General features: G+C 38.4%; 1 protein-coding gene across 11 annotated transcripts in view; it reads left to right on the top strand.

Moving 5' to 3' along the window:
* LRRC4C (leucine rich repeat containing 4C) overlaps nt 1-16023 on the top strand; it is a 554128-nt gene that overhangs the window by 520694 nt on the left and 17411 nt on the right. For 6 of the 11 annotated variants that reach the window (XM_051620648.1, XM_051620646.1, XM_051620645.1 and 3 more), the window contains one exon: nt 548-650. The exons of the other annotated variants lie outside the window; for them this stretch is intronic. The gene's annotated coding sequence lies outside the window, so the exon portion shown is untranslated. The remainder of the gene's footprint in view (nt 1-547; nt 651-16023) is intronic. 11 annotated transcript variants of the gene reach the window in all.

Below are 16023 nucleotides of genomic sequence, written 5' to 3'. Positions count from 1 at the left end.
TGTGTAAAAATATAGACTTTTACTTTTTATTCCTTCCTATTCTTACCTCTTATTCTAATTGCATTGAAGTGAATGCCATTAGATCTTTACTTGGGAACCTACTTTTATTTAGTCCACATATATAAAACCATATTATCTATTTTGGTTTTCTGTTTAAGAGACACAGTGTGTTATCCATCCTACTTTGACTTATGGAAATGCTTCCATATGAAGTATTACTGGTGATCTCTAGTGTACCCAGTCAAATGGCTGCAAATCATCTCTCTGACAGAAGATATCTCCTACTATTGGAGGGCATTGCTACATATCTTTCATATTAATCAAAGTTTGAAAGTGACCAATTAGTGGATATGTGGTAAACTGTGTGTGAACAGCACACAGTGGCTGACTTCTTCCATTTTGGACATGCCATAGGGGAAAGCATGCCGGGCTCCAGGGCAATCTACACTATGGTAATGCACAGCTGGTCACTAAACAAGAATGACACCATGCAGTGCCATGCTTTAGAGTTTTTATCCACATAATTAAATAACAGTTTTGCCCACAGGTTAGAGCAGAAGACTGATGCCAGTGACTTAAGGTCATAATTGTGCTTCTGATTTATTGCATGGCATGAAACAAATGATCTTGCATCTGTTTTCACTTTTAAGGTGAGTTTTGGGGTGGGATTCTTTCATTACCATCGTGATTTGGACTTCCAAATGTTACTGAAATATATGTAATAACTAATGAAAGCTAATGTCGCTCATCTTTGCATAAGAAACATTTGAGTGCAAAGTATATATTATCCTTGATTGAATAGATTAGTTTTTAATTAGTAAGACCAATCTAGTATTGTTCAGAAAGACCTAAAGATACATTACCTTTGGCTCAAGGCCATGTTATCAGTCTGTTAAATATGTTCTCAAATGATACAGTCACTGTCTTTGTCTTTTGAGTATAGAAAAAGTTATTGTCATGTGGAAAATAGAATAGCTTCAGTCATATTTTTTTTCTTTTAGATGAGTCATAGACATTAGCAGATGAATAGAGATTAGTCAGCTGTTTGTATTTTCAGAATGGGAATAGGTCTTAATGAAAAACAAAATGCTACAGGCTGTAAAATTGAGAGAGAGCATAAGGCAGATTCGCACGTACCTTTTTGCAGCTCATTGCTTTTAAACAATAGAAGCAAGGGTTGTTGTTTGTTTTTGTTTTATTTTTGTTATTGTTGTTGGAGATACACCAGATCTATATGTCTGAGTTTGACTATGGAACCATGAAGAAGACCATTCACTTAGATACTGCAGCCTAGATTTTACACTAGCCTTGTTAAGACTGTAGAAGCTGAGCAAGCTTGGCAAGACCAGTCATGGGAAACAAAACTTATTGCTGAGATTCAGGTACTCCCAAACAATGGTCTTACATATCTAGGACAACTTAAGATACACAGCCAGTTCTCTCTGCTAGGCTCCTTTGAAAATCTTACCTTTAGTGTAATTAAGCAACATAGTGAGCTCCAGTTACTTTGATGGTTTGATTCTCATATACCTAGCTGAAAGTTTCACTGTGTTTCTGCATTATGTCTCTACTTTGATTAGGCCCAGATACATTTAATTAGCGTGTTGTTTGATCAATTAGATAATGAACCCTGAAGTCACTTTCTTGCTTAGATGTACTTTGAATAACATTTTTAATCTTAGTGACAGCTCTTCTAGAAAGAAAAGGGGAGAAACCAATGTAATTAAGATTTGAGTGCACAAAAATACCTATGTGACTCTGCAAAATAAAGCTAAAAATACTTCAAACTGTAAAGCATAGGAGACATAGCATTCAGTGGATATGAATGCTGAGGTATTCAGTTGAGTTATCATTTGTTTATATCTATGTCTATGATGAATACGAGAGAAAGCATTTGATGTTGAGTCATCTTTGCTACCATTTCATTGACTTCCCTAGCACCACAGTTAGGCTAGTGCTAAGTGAAAACTTAATGGTGTATATACAGTATTGTTGTAAAATGGTCCTGTTTCTAATGAACAGCAGTAGGTAAAAAACAAACGCAAAAAAAGTACCCATGAGCACTTACTAGAAAACAGTTACGAGAAAACACTTACCAGAAAAAATCTGAAACATTGGGATGCAAATAAGTGGAAGTTCCTCTTCAGACAATCAGAAGTTGCCCCAGCCTTGTTGAATTAGTGGAACTGGGAACAAGGATTGATCAAGGTTCATCTAGGTTTTTGAGATTATGAGAAGGCCATGTTATTGTGCCATGCAATAACAATAATGTATTTTGAGGGACTGCCTTATCTCTCAACCTTTGTGTTTTCCTCTGATTCTATGTATGTGATCTGCAATTTCAGCTTCTAGGCAATCTAGAGGATGTTCCCCTATATTCAGTCTTGAGGTATAGATAAAGAATTAGTATTTAATGCAAAATAAGTTGCAGTAAAAATTAACATGTCCAATTTCTAATAGCTATAGTCACTGCATCAAGGATTGTAAATCCATCTGATTACTACCCACTGCTGATTTTTCAGGTTGGCAGTGATGAAATTATTACAAGAAATGTAAGGGCAATGAAGAGAGACTTCAGGGCCCTGGGACGGCTAGTTAGGGGGTCTGGAGCGCAAGTAGTGTTTGCCTCCATAACTCCTGTAAGAATGGGTGGAGAGATAAACAGGAAGAGTTTACTGATGAATGAATGGTTACAAGACTGGTGCCAAAGGCAGGGCTTTGGTTTTTTTGATCATGGGCTGCTATATGAGACACCTGGCCTGATGGTGGCAGGTGAGATGCACCTGTCCCAGAGGGGGAAAAGGCTTTTGGGGCAGGACTTAGCAGGGCTCATTGAGAGAGCTTTAAACTAGATGTGAAGGGGGAAGGGGAGAAAACTGGGTCTGTTAGGGACAAGCCCAAGAGGAACATACCAGGGCCTGAAGGAAGGTGGTCTAAGGAGGATTTGGTCCCACCAGTGTGCTCTGCTTGCTTCCTGAAATGCCTGTACACCAATGCACACAGCATGGGGAATAAACAGGAAGAGTTAGAGGTCTGTGTGCAGTCTAAGGGTTATGATCTGGTAGCAATAACAGAGACATGGTGGGACAGCTCACACGACTGGAATGTGGCCATGGATGGCTATGTGCTTTTTAGGAAAGATCGGTCGGTGAAGCGAGGTGGTGGAGTTGCTCTTTATGTGAGAGAGCAACTAGAATGTATCGAGTTTTGTGCAGGGGCTGATGAGGGGCAAGTTGAAAGTCTGTGGGTAAGAATTAAAGGGCAGGGTGGTATGGGTGATACAGTTGTGGGGGTCTACTACAGACCTCCTGATCAAGATGAGGAAGTTGATGAGGCTTTCTACAGGCAGCTGAAAGCAGCCTCACAACTACAGTCCTTGGTCCTCATGGGAGATTTTAACTACCCTGATATCTGCTGGAAGACTTACACAGCCAGCCTTTCACATTCTAGGAGGTTCCTCCAATGCATTGATGACAACTTCTTAATGCAAATGGTGGACAAGCGAACTAGAAGAGGAGCGCTGCTGGATCTTGTGCTCACCAACAAGGAGGGCCTTGTTGAAGCAGTGGTGGTCAATGGCAGCCTTGGCTGCAGTGACCATGAGATGGTGGAGTTCAGGATCCTGTGTGGGAGGAACAGAATACCCAGCAGGACCAGAACCCTGGACTTCCACAGAGCAAACTTCGGCCTCCTCAATCAATTGTTAAGGGAAGTCCCATGGGACAGGGTGCTGGAAGGTAAAGGGACTCAAGATAGCTGGTTAACATTCAATGACCACTTCTTGCAAGCACAGGATCAGTGTGTCCCAATGGGTAGAAAATCTAGTAAGGGAGCTAGGAGACCAGCGTGGTTAGAAAAGGAACTGCTGGGCAAACTCAAGTGGAAAAGGAAAATCTATAGATCATGGAAGGAGGGGCTGGTTACTTGGGAGGAATATAGGACTGTTGTCAGAGAATGTAGGGAGGCAACTAGGAAAGCTAAGGCCTCCTTGGAACTTAACCTTGCAAGTCGGGTTAAGGACAATAGAAAGGGCTTTTTCAAATACATAGCCGACAAAACTAATACCAGAGGCAATATAGGCCCACTGCTGAATGAGGCAGGTGCCCTGGTGACAGAGGATATAAAGAAGGCAGAGGTGCTGAATGCCTTCTTTGCCTCTGTCTTTACTCCTGCAGGCTTTCCCCATGAGCCCCAGTCTCATATAGCCCCAGAAGAAGTCAAGATAGAGGAGGAGTTTGCCATGGTAGATGAGGAGTGGGTTAGGGATCAGTTGAGTAATCTGGACATCCATAAATCGATGGGTCCGGATGAAATGCATCCAAGGGTGCTGAGGGAGCTGGCGGAGGTCATTGCTAGTCCACTCTCCATCATCTTCTGTAAGTCATGGGTAACAGGAGAGGTGCCTGAGGACTGGAGGAAAGCAAATGTCACACCAGTCTACAAGAAGGCCAAGAAGGAGGACCCGGGTAACTATAGACCAGTCAGCCTCACCTCCATCCCTGGAAAGGTGATGGAACAACTTGTCCTTGGCACTATCTCTAGGCATATCAAGGACATGGGGGTCATCAAGAGCAGTCAACATGGTTTTACCAAGGGTAAGTCATGTTTGACTAACCTCATAGCCTTCTATGAGGAAATTACTAGGTGGATAGATGATGGTAGAGCGGTGGATGTGGTCTATCTTGATTTCAGTAAAGCATTTGACACGGTCTCCCACAGCATCCTTGTAGATAAGTTGATCAAGTATGGGCTTGATGATCAGGTAGTGAGGTGGATCAAGAACTGGTTGAAAGGAAGAAGTCAGAGAGTTGTAGTCAATGGGGCAGAATCTAGTTGGAGGCCTGTGACTAGTGGAGTCCCTCAGGGGTCAGTACTGGGACCGGTGTTGTTCAACATCTTCACCAACGACCTGGATGAGGGTACAGAATGTACCCTCAGCAAGTTTGCTGATGACACCAAGCTGGGAGGAGTGGCTGACACACCAGAAGGCTGTGCTGCCATTCAGAGAGACCTAGACAGGCTGTAGACTTGGGCGGGGAAAAACCTGATGAAGTTCTACAAGGGCAAGTGTAGAGTTTTGCATTTGGGGAAGAAAAACACCATGTACCAGTACAGGTTGGGGGCTGGCCTGCTGGAGAGCAGTGTAGGTGAAAGGGACCTGGGGGTCCCAGTAGACAGGAGGATGACCATGAGCCAGCAGTGTGCCCTTGTGGCTAAGAAGGCCAATGGCATCCTGGGGTGCATTAGAAAGGGTATGGTTAATCAGTCAAGAGAGGTTCTCCTCCCCCTCTATTGTGCATTGGTGAGGCCGCATCTGGAGTATTGTATCCAGTTCTGGGCCCCTCAGTTCAGGAAGGACAGGGAACTGCTGGAAAGAGTCCAACGCAGAGCCACAAAGATAATTAAGGGAGTGGAACATCTCCCTTATGAGGAAAGGCTGAGAGAGCTGGGTCTCTTTAGTCTGGAGAAAAGGAGACTGAGGGGTGACCTCATCAATGTTTACAAATACGTAAAGGGTGAGTGTCAAGAAGATGGAGTTAAGCTTTTTTCAGTGATGACCAGTGATAGGACAAGGAGTAATGGATACAAATTGGAGCATAGGAGGTTTAAGGTGAATATCAGAAACAATTTTTTTACTGTGAGAGTGACAGAGCACTGGAACAGGCTGCCCAGAGAGGCTGTGGAGTCTTCTTCACTGGAGACATTCAAGACCCGCCTGGACGCCTTCCTGTGTGATGTACTCTAGGTGACCCTGCTCTGGCAGGGGGGTTGGACTAGATGATCTTTCGAGGTCCCTTCCAACCCCTAGGATTCTATGATTCAAACACTGAGATATTTCCCCTTGTGGCATCTAAAGTTTGGCCAAATATGTAAATAAAGATCAAAGAAAACATTGTTTAAGGAGATTTAATAGGTGGAAGATTAGTCCAGAAGGGGTGGGAATGAGAAACAAGGATTTGTATGTGTGTATACTACGCACAGACGTGTATGTGTGCATGTGGTTGGATATGTGTCCCACTTTTTTGTCAGATATATCTGTTTGTTGTGTTTCCTAGTAATGAAAGTTAACTTTATGTTTTGCAGAGAAAGAAATCCACTGTTCTCTATTTGTCTTCTTATTTTACTGAGTAAACATTGATAGGATATAAGCTGTTCAACAACAGCAAAATAATTTTTTTCTGTCTGCAGTAGGGGTGAATAGTGTAGAATTCTACTGTAACTTAGATACATTGTTTGTACTCCAGTGGTGGATGGTATACTGTCTAGTAGAGTGCCACTGGAGATACTTTATAGAGTTTTTCTTTCAGTATCCTAGACCACCAGTAGAATTAAGTATTTTCCTGTTATTAGAAAACATCTCTACTGATGCAACAAATTTTTCTACAATGCTAAAATTAAGAGAGATTTCCTGAGGTGTAGGTTTATTAAGAAAAAATAAACAAACAAAAAAGAACAAACAAGAAAAAAAAAAGAAAATATACCGGATCGGTTAAACGGAAATTATTCATATATCTAGCTGGTAGCAGAAATATGAAGACATCACACTTGTTATGCAGATATCAAATCAGTTAGGACAGGATTAATTATGTTCTCTTGACTCCACCACCATCAACATTAAGTCTGTAACAGTTTGGTCTTGAACATTATTCATACTTTGTGGGTTGTGTTCTCCATTTTCCTTTTGTGCATTAGTCACACATTTGTTTTCAGTTTCAAGTCCCAAATTCACACAGAAATGCAAAATCAAAAAGGTAAACCACCTCATGTCTAAGAAAGTCAGTTTCACATTTGCTCTTCCCATTTTCTTCTCATACTGTGCTCTTTCATTTCTTTAGGAGGTCTCTCAATTAGGAAGATTAGTCCTTTGAAAGATCTGATTAACATGTTCCCTATAATGTATGATATTGCTAATATTTCTGGTCTCTGACAGTCTTTCTTAACAACAGGAATATAAGAATGATCTTTCCAAGTCAGACTGTAGATCTATGTAGATCAGTATCTTTTTCTTGTCCTAGCACAGGGTAGATGTGTAGGAAGAAATACAAGCATAATAATAATTTCTTGATTTCTGCTCTAGTATTTTCCACTTGAGACTTCTTTGGGATGTTTTTTGTGGTACTCTTGATAGTTTTTCATTTTACTAGCTTGTCTCCTCAGTTTTTGTTGCAAAGTCACCCAAGTAACTGCTTTTATCATGATGAATGCCTCTTAACATAAGAATAACGATACTTGTTAAGTATGACCACAGGATTGTATGTGTTAGTATTCTGTTTCCAGAAGAAATTATATGAACACATCAAAGAACTAGAACTGGGCAACTGTTTAAGCTTCTTCCCTACCTAAGTACTGTTCAGTCTCTGTTTTCAGCTTAGATGATTTTTTGTGTCTGAAGTAGATTTATATTTAATAACTCTTATTGGATTGCTCTTCCAAATACTTGTCTGGATTCTCTTTGTTTAGCTATGTGCTTTCTGAAAAAATGTATTTTCTTGTGTGTCCTGATACATTCACTATATACTTTCTAATAGTTGCATAGAGGGAAGCATCAAAAATGGGTCAATGTCTATTTGTTACTTCTATATAATGTGTTGGTTTATAGAAGTCCATTGTTTTGCCCTCCTTTGTTTCTTTTACAGAGTTCTAGTCCATTTTGTCATGTCCCATATAGGATCTGTTCCATCCTTTAATCATCTTAACTACTTGTCTTCAGTAGGTGTGTGAAGCATTTAAAGAGGGAATGGCAAGGATTTTTTTAATATTCTTTCCCTGATAATTACTGATGTAAATGTGGTTTTTTGAGTGCTATAAAATGGCTTTCATAGAATTACCCATTATAACTTCACAGTCTTCCTCTGCACAGCTTTTCCCCTGCATTATGGAATGCATTTATTTGCATTATACTCAACCTCCTGCAGAATATTCCATTCTTCCTATATGTGCACATCCCTTTATGCAGTAAAACTGGCTGGGTGCTCAAACTCATTACTGCACAAATAAAAATACAGAGAAAAGAAAATTAATTGCAAAATTAACTTTGCAAATTCCATGTGGCCTAGGAATACTGAGATAATATTTCAAGCAAAACTAAGTGAGGGGTGGTGGGGGGAAAGATTTGTGAGCTGTTGAGGAAACCAGCATTTGTTCTTATATAAACCTTGATGCAAAGATGGACAAGAAACTCTTGGAGAATCAGCTTAAGCCAGGCTTACAGAGCTTAAAAGGAATGTGCTTCAGGGCTACCAGGTCCCTCACTCTGCAGCAGGCAGAAGGATTGTCTCTAAACTGGTCTAGCACTTTCTGGGCTTCCCACTCCACTTGAAGCCCAGACAAATTTGTTGCATTGCCAAGGATTTTGTTAGAAAAAATAATGTATTATAAAATTCCTGACCAGTCTTATTATTCAGCCCACTAAGCATAAAATCAAATCTAGGAGATGGCCATTAACTTTCACAGAAGCCTGGCTGTATTTTATTAAAAAAAAAGAACTAAAACTAGTGGTTATTTACACATGGACTGTAGCTGCTTCTGCACAAATACCAGAAATAGAAATGTGGCCAGTAGTCATTTCAGAGTAGTGAGAAAGCATCATGACTGACTGCATAATAGTAATATAATTTGACACTTAAAAATAATATCTCCTTATAAAATAATAAGAATTGTCCATAGCAGGATAATGACTCACCAAAGCAGGTAACTCATTATCATGACCTAAATATAGAGGAAGTATTAATGGCTCTGCTGAAGAGGAAAGAATAAGGCATCCTGAAGGAGAAAAAGTAGCTGCAGGTAAGTTTGAAGAGGTCCATATAGAAACATTCATATTTTTAAATATTAAGCTATTTGGTTATTTTTCATGCTGTATTAAACCATAGGAAAGGCATGAATTTTGGACTCTGCTATATATAGAATCCTAGGAAACATGCCTGCTCACATAGTGTTACTAATAATAACATAAATTATTAAAGCTGACACAGTTTTGATAGCTAATGCATGTGCTCTTTGGGCTGTGCACTTTCTTCATCTTGGACAATGAATAAGCACTGATGAGGTTTTGTTTCTGATAGCACTGAAAGAAAATGTTAAAATATAAAGAAGAAAAGGAGAAAAACAGGCAAATAATCTCTTGGGTTTAAATTACATTTTCTGTTTATAGTATGTTCATGTAATATTCCTTCTTTAATGGAAAATATAACTATCTTTAAAAATTGCAAAATTTAAATATGTGTCTAATGGCTTTGACAATTTCATTATTAAGATTGACATTACTTTTCATGGTATGCTTAATAAACAGAAATTAATTTTTTGTGTTTGTAGGAAAAAGCCATATTTTTAAACTGAGATCTTAAGCTCTAAGAGTGATTTAGGAAAGGCAGTGATTTAAAAAAAATGGTTTATCTTTTTCTGACCTCAAAAGAAAGGGAATCAGCAGATACAAAAATTATTTTGCCAATTATTTCTATATCTTACTAAATTTTTAATTGCTTAAATCTTATTTATATGCACCATCAATAAAACACAACTTTAAAATTAATTTGGAGCATGCTGTGTTCAGGAACTTCAGCTTGCATTTTACAGGTCAACTTTCTTTAGAATAATTAATAGAATATGGGAGAAAGCATTGATTTTAATGAAAACAGCTAGGATAAGTGTAAATTTGTAGAAATTCTAGGTAGCTTAGAAAATATAGATATGTGGTCTAGAGAACTTTGCTGTAGCTTTGTAAAAATCTTTTGCATCATATTCTGCTGAATATTTCTAGTTCAATTTAAAGGATATTGCTGATGCAAATAAAGTTGCAATGTATTCATATATGCTTTATCTATATGCATATACTTCCTGGTGCAGAAGGGAATGCCATAAATTTACAGGAGTTGGAATTTCTTCTGTACACAAAAAGTTTCCCTCAATAAGTTTAGAAAATGCTTTGTCCTCTAATTACTGTTTTTGCAAAAGATGGCCATGCTCAGAGTTCTCTGCTTTATTCCTCATTACTCTCTGTCCCCTTTTGAGGGATGAATAGCTATCATTATGTGGTATTTCTCTCATATCCTGCCAAGGGAATTCTCTACTGTGCACAGCAATGTACTGGTGATTTAAAAGAATCCTTCCCTGCAGGAAGCAATAACACTAGAAATTATTAAAACAAAGCCTAAAATGTCACATTAGACTAATGAAATTCCATCACCAAGCAATACAGTGTTGACACTTCTGTGAGATCCTTTAAAACTCAGATTAAGAAGAGAAAATTAAACTTGAAATGAGAGGAAACAAAACCATCTCTCTTTTCCCTAGCAAGAGTTGAGAACAGTATGCTGATTATTCCCAGACAAGCTGATCTCAGAGACACTGACCCTAACTCAGCATAATGAATGTATAACAGCATGGCTTTAGACAGCTGGCAATCATGTCTATTGTTCATCATCTTAAAAAATGAAATGCCTGTCTGTCTTGGAGCTAGCTGATCTGTAGCTTCACTTGTATGTCCTCTTACATGTAGGGAGATAGTTAAGGAGCTGCCTTACTAGCTCAACCTATGGATTATTCTCATCCATTCTGACATGCCCACAGAGTGCTTCAGTGGAAAGTATAGAATTCCTGAAGCAATAAAAAAATCTGCATGTAAGGGAGTTTTCTTTTAAATTAATGTAATTATATGTATCAATGCCTTATTGGAAACATAGGATTTTGTAACCTTCAATTCAGTTCAGTAAAATTGTGGGTTCAAGTCACTTCCAATATTCACAATACCAAGAAATACCCTCTGATCTCCACATTTATAGTAAAATAAGCCTCTACGCCTGGTGGTACCTCTTAGTAATGAATAGCAGAGACCAGGGCCTTGTATGTGGAGGGCATCAGTGCTTGTAGAGGTTCCTTGCTTTTAGTGGAGAGATAAGAGGGCACAGCACTGGGGAATGGTTTCTGTGAACTTCCACTTCCTTAATAAAGTTTTTAAGTCTCCTGTAGGGATGGTCCTGCATCGCATAATAATAATACATTTGGCTGCAAAAGACTGCAAAAATATACATTTGTAACATTTAAGCTAAATTCTGAGGTTAGAATCTTCAGCTACCTTTAGGATCAGGTAGAAGTGGGAACTTAACTCAGATAGTCTCTGCATACTAGCTCCTCAGCTGCATGTGAGAGTTAAGATGAAATTTTGCCTTTGGCACAGAGCCAATCCTTGTAACATTTGAGAGGAGTCATAGTTCAGGACTGCTCTTTTACTTTTTTTCATCACTGCAGAGTATTGTTTTACTTTCCTCATTTCAGAAAGAAACTGATCATCTAGTGTGTGGGTTGTCAGCAGCTCACTCGCCCTCTCGTTTTTTCCAGCAGTACATCCCGATGGGGACTGCCAGCCATCCACAATTTTTCTGCACCCTGGCTGCTCTACCCCCAGCTGTCCAGCCTCCTTTGCCTGCAGCACATACTCATAAATTTCCCCTGGCAGACACATCATTGTGCGCAGTGTGATCACTAAGGCAGCAGCTGCTGTTAGAGATCTAGTAGTCTGCTGCCTACAGGGAGAACTTTTGCCATATTGGATCAGGTCACACAACTGTGAAGTCCAGTATCTTGCTTTAAGCAATGAGCAATACCCGATATATACTTCCATTATAGACCATAATGCCATGAGTCCCTTCTGTATCTGGACTTGGACTTAGAAACACTTCAGTAATAATGGCAGATCGTCTTTAATTAGTTCGGGGAAAAAAACATGTTGAGAGCCAAAGAGGACATGTGCAACTCAGACTCAGTGAAAAATGACTTCTCTATCTTTTTATTTGAATTCACAGACAGGTTGGAATTGTCCTAGCCAAACTAACAACTTAATTGAATTGCCTGCTGCTCAAGTTAGTACACTGTGCTGTTAATGTTGCATTGCATTTTAGTGCTGATTGCAAAGCCACTGGTATGGAACACTGTACATTCAGATAAAGCTCCTCTGAAGCACCAATCTGTTGAAATAGCGGTACCCTGATAAGCATGTACAAATAAAGATACCTTTAATAGTTTATAAAAGTACTGTCCATCTTCAGCTGTTTTTAGAAACTGATAGTGTTTTCTGTGTTTTAGCAATCATGTAATTTTAAAAACAGGGATCTCCACTGATTTTTATTGGCTGCGATAATTTTGATTAAATTGTATATGCCAGTGTTGGTAAATAAACTAAAATGTTCTGTGTTTAACGTAATTTGTTTTTCAAGGTTTCAGAAGGACTAAAACCAGGGGTGACAGAGTTTTAGATTAAGTCTTTGATGACATGGAGTTTCAGAAGGTCATCTTAGTGCATGTGAATCCTAGCCATAGTAAACTGTACACCATTGTTACACTGCTGGATATTTTTTCAAGTGAAACACTAAATGCAGAACCTATAGTGATTTGTGATCTTTGTTCCTTTGTTGGCAGACTTTTTTCCCAATGCTGTTCAGTCCAAAGAATGAATTAGAACAAAAAAAAAAGTCTTCAGCTGCTGTAGTTAAAACATTGAGCTAGCAACTTCGTTTTCTTTAAATGTGAATTTTTCAGTCACTTAGGAGGATTATTTGCCAAACTCACAAGACATATTTGAAGGGAATTTTGTTTGATTCTGGGGATTGGAATGGAATTCTCTCATGTTTCTGTCTGACACAATACAGACACCACTAATTAGGAGAATGCTCTTTTGGTTCACTGTGCAGAGATGAGTTTCATTTCAGCGAAGACAAAATCTTGGGTTCCGATTTAAAAATAGGTATTGCAGATGTTCCACAAAGGAAAGCTTTTTAAAATGTCTCCTTAGGTACATGCAGTTCCCTGCATTTGTGCTTAGTGGTAGAGCATATTTAGATTTCAAATCAGATCACGTGACTACCCTCACGCAAGGGTAGGCTCGGGTGAGTCTGTAGGCAAGTGTGTTAGTTTCCTCTTTTGAGACCTTAATTCTAGTCCCTACCTCTTTTTTTAAGAGTGTGTGACTGGGAAGTATAAATGCTTTGTATGTTTATACATATACATATAAATCTCTGAACTAACAACAGAATAGATATTCGGTTGGACTAATGTCCTTGACAGGATGAAACAACATTTGTAAATATCATTATTGTCTGGAACCCCACACTGCAAACATGTATCTGAGGAACTGGTCTTAGCAACTTTAAGGCATGATTATTCTATGAGATAGAAAATGGTAATGAAGACAACACTCATCTTCCCATATCATTACCTCTCCTTAGAAGCAATTCTGTTTCATTTGCATGGCACAGTATTCAAGTTGTTGAATCCTAGTCTCTCAGTACTGTCTCAAAGGACTGGTGATAGCTTCAGATCCTCTGCATAAACATCTATTGCATACTAGAATTCTGCATTTTATCAGCTCCATAATTTTCTTATTACTATCTGGAATGCAGCACTAGTAAGAACTTAAAAAAGGATGAGACTAAATTAGGGATAGAGGCTCTCACGACATGATTTTCTTTCTACCTTAGAAGTAGGTGATCTATACATTACTAAACTGAACCCAATATAAAAAAAGACTTAAGAACTCCAGGAAAATTACACTAAAAAATACAATAACAAGCCACAAAGAGTATCTGGCTCAAATACTCAAAGCTAGGTAGATAACTTACTCCTTACTTCAGGAATTAGGGATTTGATTATTGTGAATTATGCTGGCTTCAGTCCTTTAAGTCTGCAAAGATCTTTGCTTATCTGTAATTGACCCACAAGAAAATACAGGAGTGAAAGATGATTGGGATGAATCCTTTAACATCCTTTTAACAGGATGAAAAGAATAGAGATCTTGTAAAAATTGAGAACTTCCTTTCTTTTCTAAAAACATAAGGAGTATAACAAATCTCTCATGGCAAGAAAGTTATTTTTCTAATGATTTTACTGGGGCCAGCATTTCCTACTTAGAAGCTAATTAAAATTATTTATTTTAGATAATGGTTTGGGGTTATCCTTTAGGATGGATAAAACTCTTGTAAGGTCTGTACAAATTAAATTCTTTAGATTTTTTTTATCCCTGAGATCTGCAAAATGTATTCCAGGCTTCCCAGTAGTTTATTATCATCAAAACCTCTGTGTACATTTCAGAATATTGCATAATAGGATATTGTTCAGTACATTCTATTGGCAATAATTTTGGAAGGGAGAAGAAGATGAAGAAAAAAGAAAATTAATAAAAATAAACTATCACTGTTCGTTATCATTTTTTTCTGATAAGCTTAAGAGTTTTTGCATTATGTACCTGTTTACTCCCTGAGTTATAGATATATCAGATGGTCAAAGCAAAAAATGACCATAAATCTATTATTCTATTTCATTCATAATAACAAAAGTACATTTTTCATGCTTAGTTTTCTGGGGTGTGACCTTTTCAGTTGTTTTTTTCACACTACATGTGTCAATTGCACTAACGAGATATGGCTGTAGTAAGTAACTGAGATACTGACATGAACTCTTTTTTTCTTTTTTAAATGTATAATCTTCAGTATTGCAGCACAAAAGTTTGTGTATATGTATTACAGGAATAACTCCATTGGCAGTGTCACAGGACTAAGAGTTGCAACTAACGACAAAAGTCATGCACACACCACTCAGCTTTGCTGTGAGTGAGCAAGTGATAGGGTAAATAATCACTACAGTGCTTACAAAAGCTAAATTTTAACTATGTTTTTCCATAACATGTTTAACTTGTAAAGACTCATCTTTAGCATTGCTCAGGTACAACAGGTATCTGACACTATGTGTAGGCAAGTGTAGGAAAAAAAGAATCCCTGAAAGAGTGGCTTGTTTGGACAAATGCCATTTTCCTGTCGAAGGAACTCAGAGCTCTACCCTATTAAGTGAATATGAATAATTTTCTTGCTACTATATTTTGTGTTATAGTAAGAATAATTTTTGAAGTGCAATCTCATGGTAAGATTTCTGCATATTGGATAAGAGAATGTGATATTGGTAAGGGGTATAGCATTTACCTGAAGGGTCAAATGGCAAACAGCAGTGTAATACAAATATGTAGAAGCAATCATCTCAGTTTCCCTTTAGAAATCTTTTAATCTCTTCATGAGTTCTTGAGTGATCAGACTGGGCAAATAGGGAAGAGATAGTGATTAATTTGATTTCTACAGTTCAAAACAACTGATAATTTAGCACCTGATCATAAAAGTAAACCTAAGGTAGATTTAATATGGTTGACAGTACAACACTGGTTATGCTAATCCTACAGCAGTGCTCTAGTGCTGTTCTGGCACAAATAGTGTTCTCTAACATAATACAAATGAATGAAAAATCCATTCTACTTGGATTCATGTTTTCTTTCAAAAAGGCACTTTCCAAAACAGCAAGGAAGTTTACCATAATTGTTGTATGTTCAATTTGAGCACAGATATATACCCCACATTTCTAAAGTTTGCCTTTTGTTTTAGTTGAAGATAGCAATATTCGATATTTCTTGATATAACATAGAATCATGGAGTAGTTTGGGTTGGAAGGGACCATAAAGATCATCTGGTTCCAACCCCACTGCTTGGGCAGGGACATCTTCCACTAGAACAGGTTGCTCAAAGCACCATCCAACCTGGCCTTGAACACTTCCAGGGAGGGGGCACACACAACTTCCCTGGGGAACCTGTTCCAGTTCTGATGACCCTGACACTAAAGAATTTCTTCCTAATGTCTAACATAAATCAATCCTCTTTCACTTTCAAACCATTACTTATCATCCTATCACTACATGCAGTTGTAAAAAATCCCTCCCCAGCTTTCCTGTAGGCTCCATTCAGTTACTGGAAGGCTGCTATAACATCTCCCTGGAGCCTTTTCTTCTCCAGGCAGAACAGCCCCAACTATTACAGCCTGTCTTCATAGCAGAGGTGCTCCAACCCTCTAACTGACTTTGTGGCCTCATTCCACAAAGGACTCATTCCAACAGCTCCATGACCTTCATGTCTTGGAGGCTCCCAACTGAAAACAGTACTCCAAGTGGGGTCTCATGAGAATGGAGTAGAAGGGGAGAATCGCCTCCCTTGACCT

This window comes from Apus apus, chromosome 5 (assembly GCF_020740795.1).
Source record: "Apus apus isolate bApuApu2 chromosome 5, bApuApu2.pri.cur, whole genome shotgun sequence".
In the NCBI taxonomy this organism is placed as follows: Eukaryota; Metazoa; Chordata; class Aves; order Apodiformes; family Apodidae; genus Apus; species Apus apus.
The sequence above is the reverse complement of the archived record's forward strand: the minus strand, read 5'-3'. Positions and strand labels throughout refer to the sequence as shown.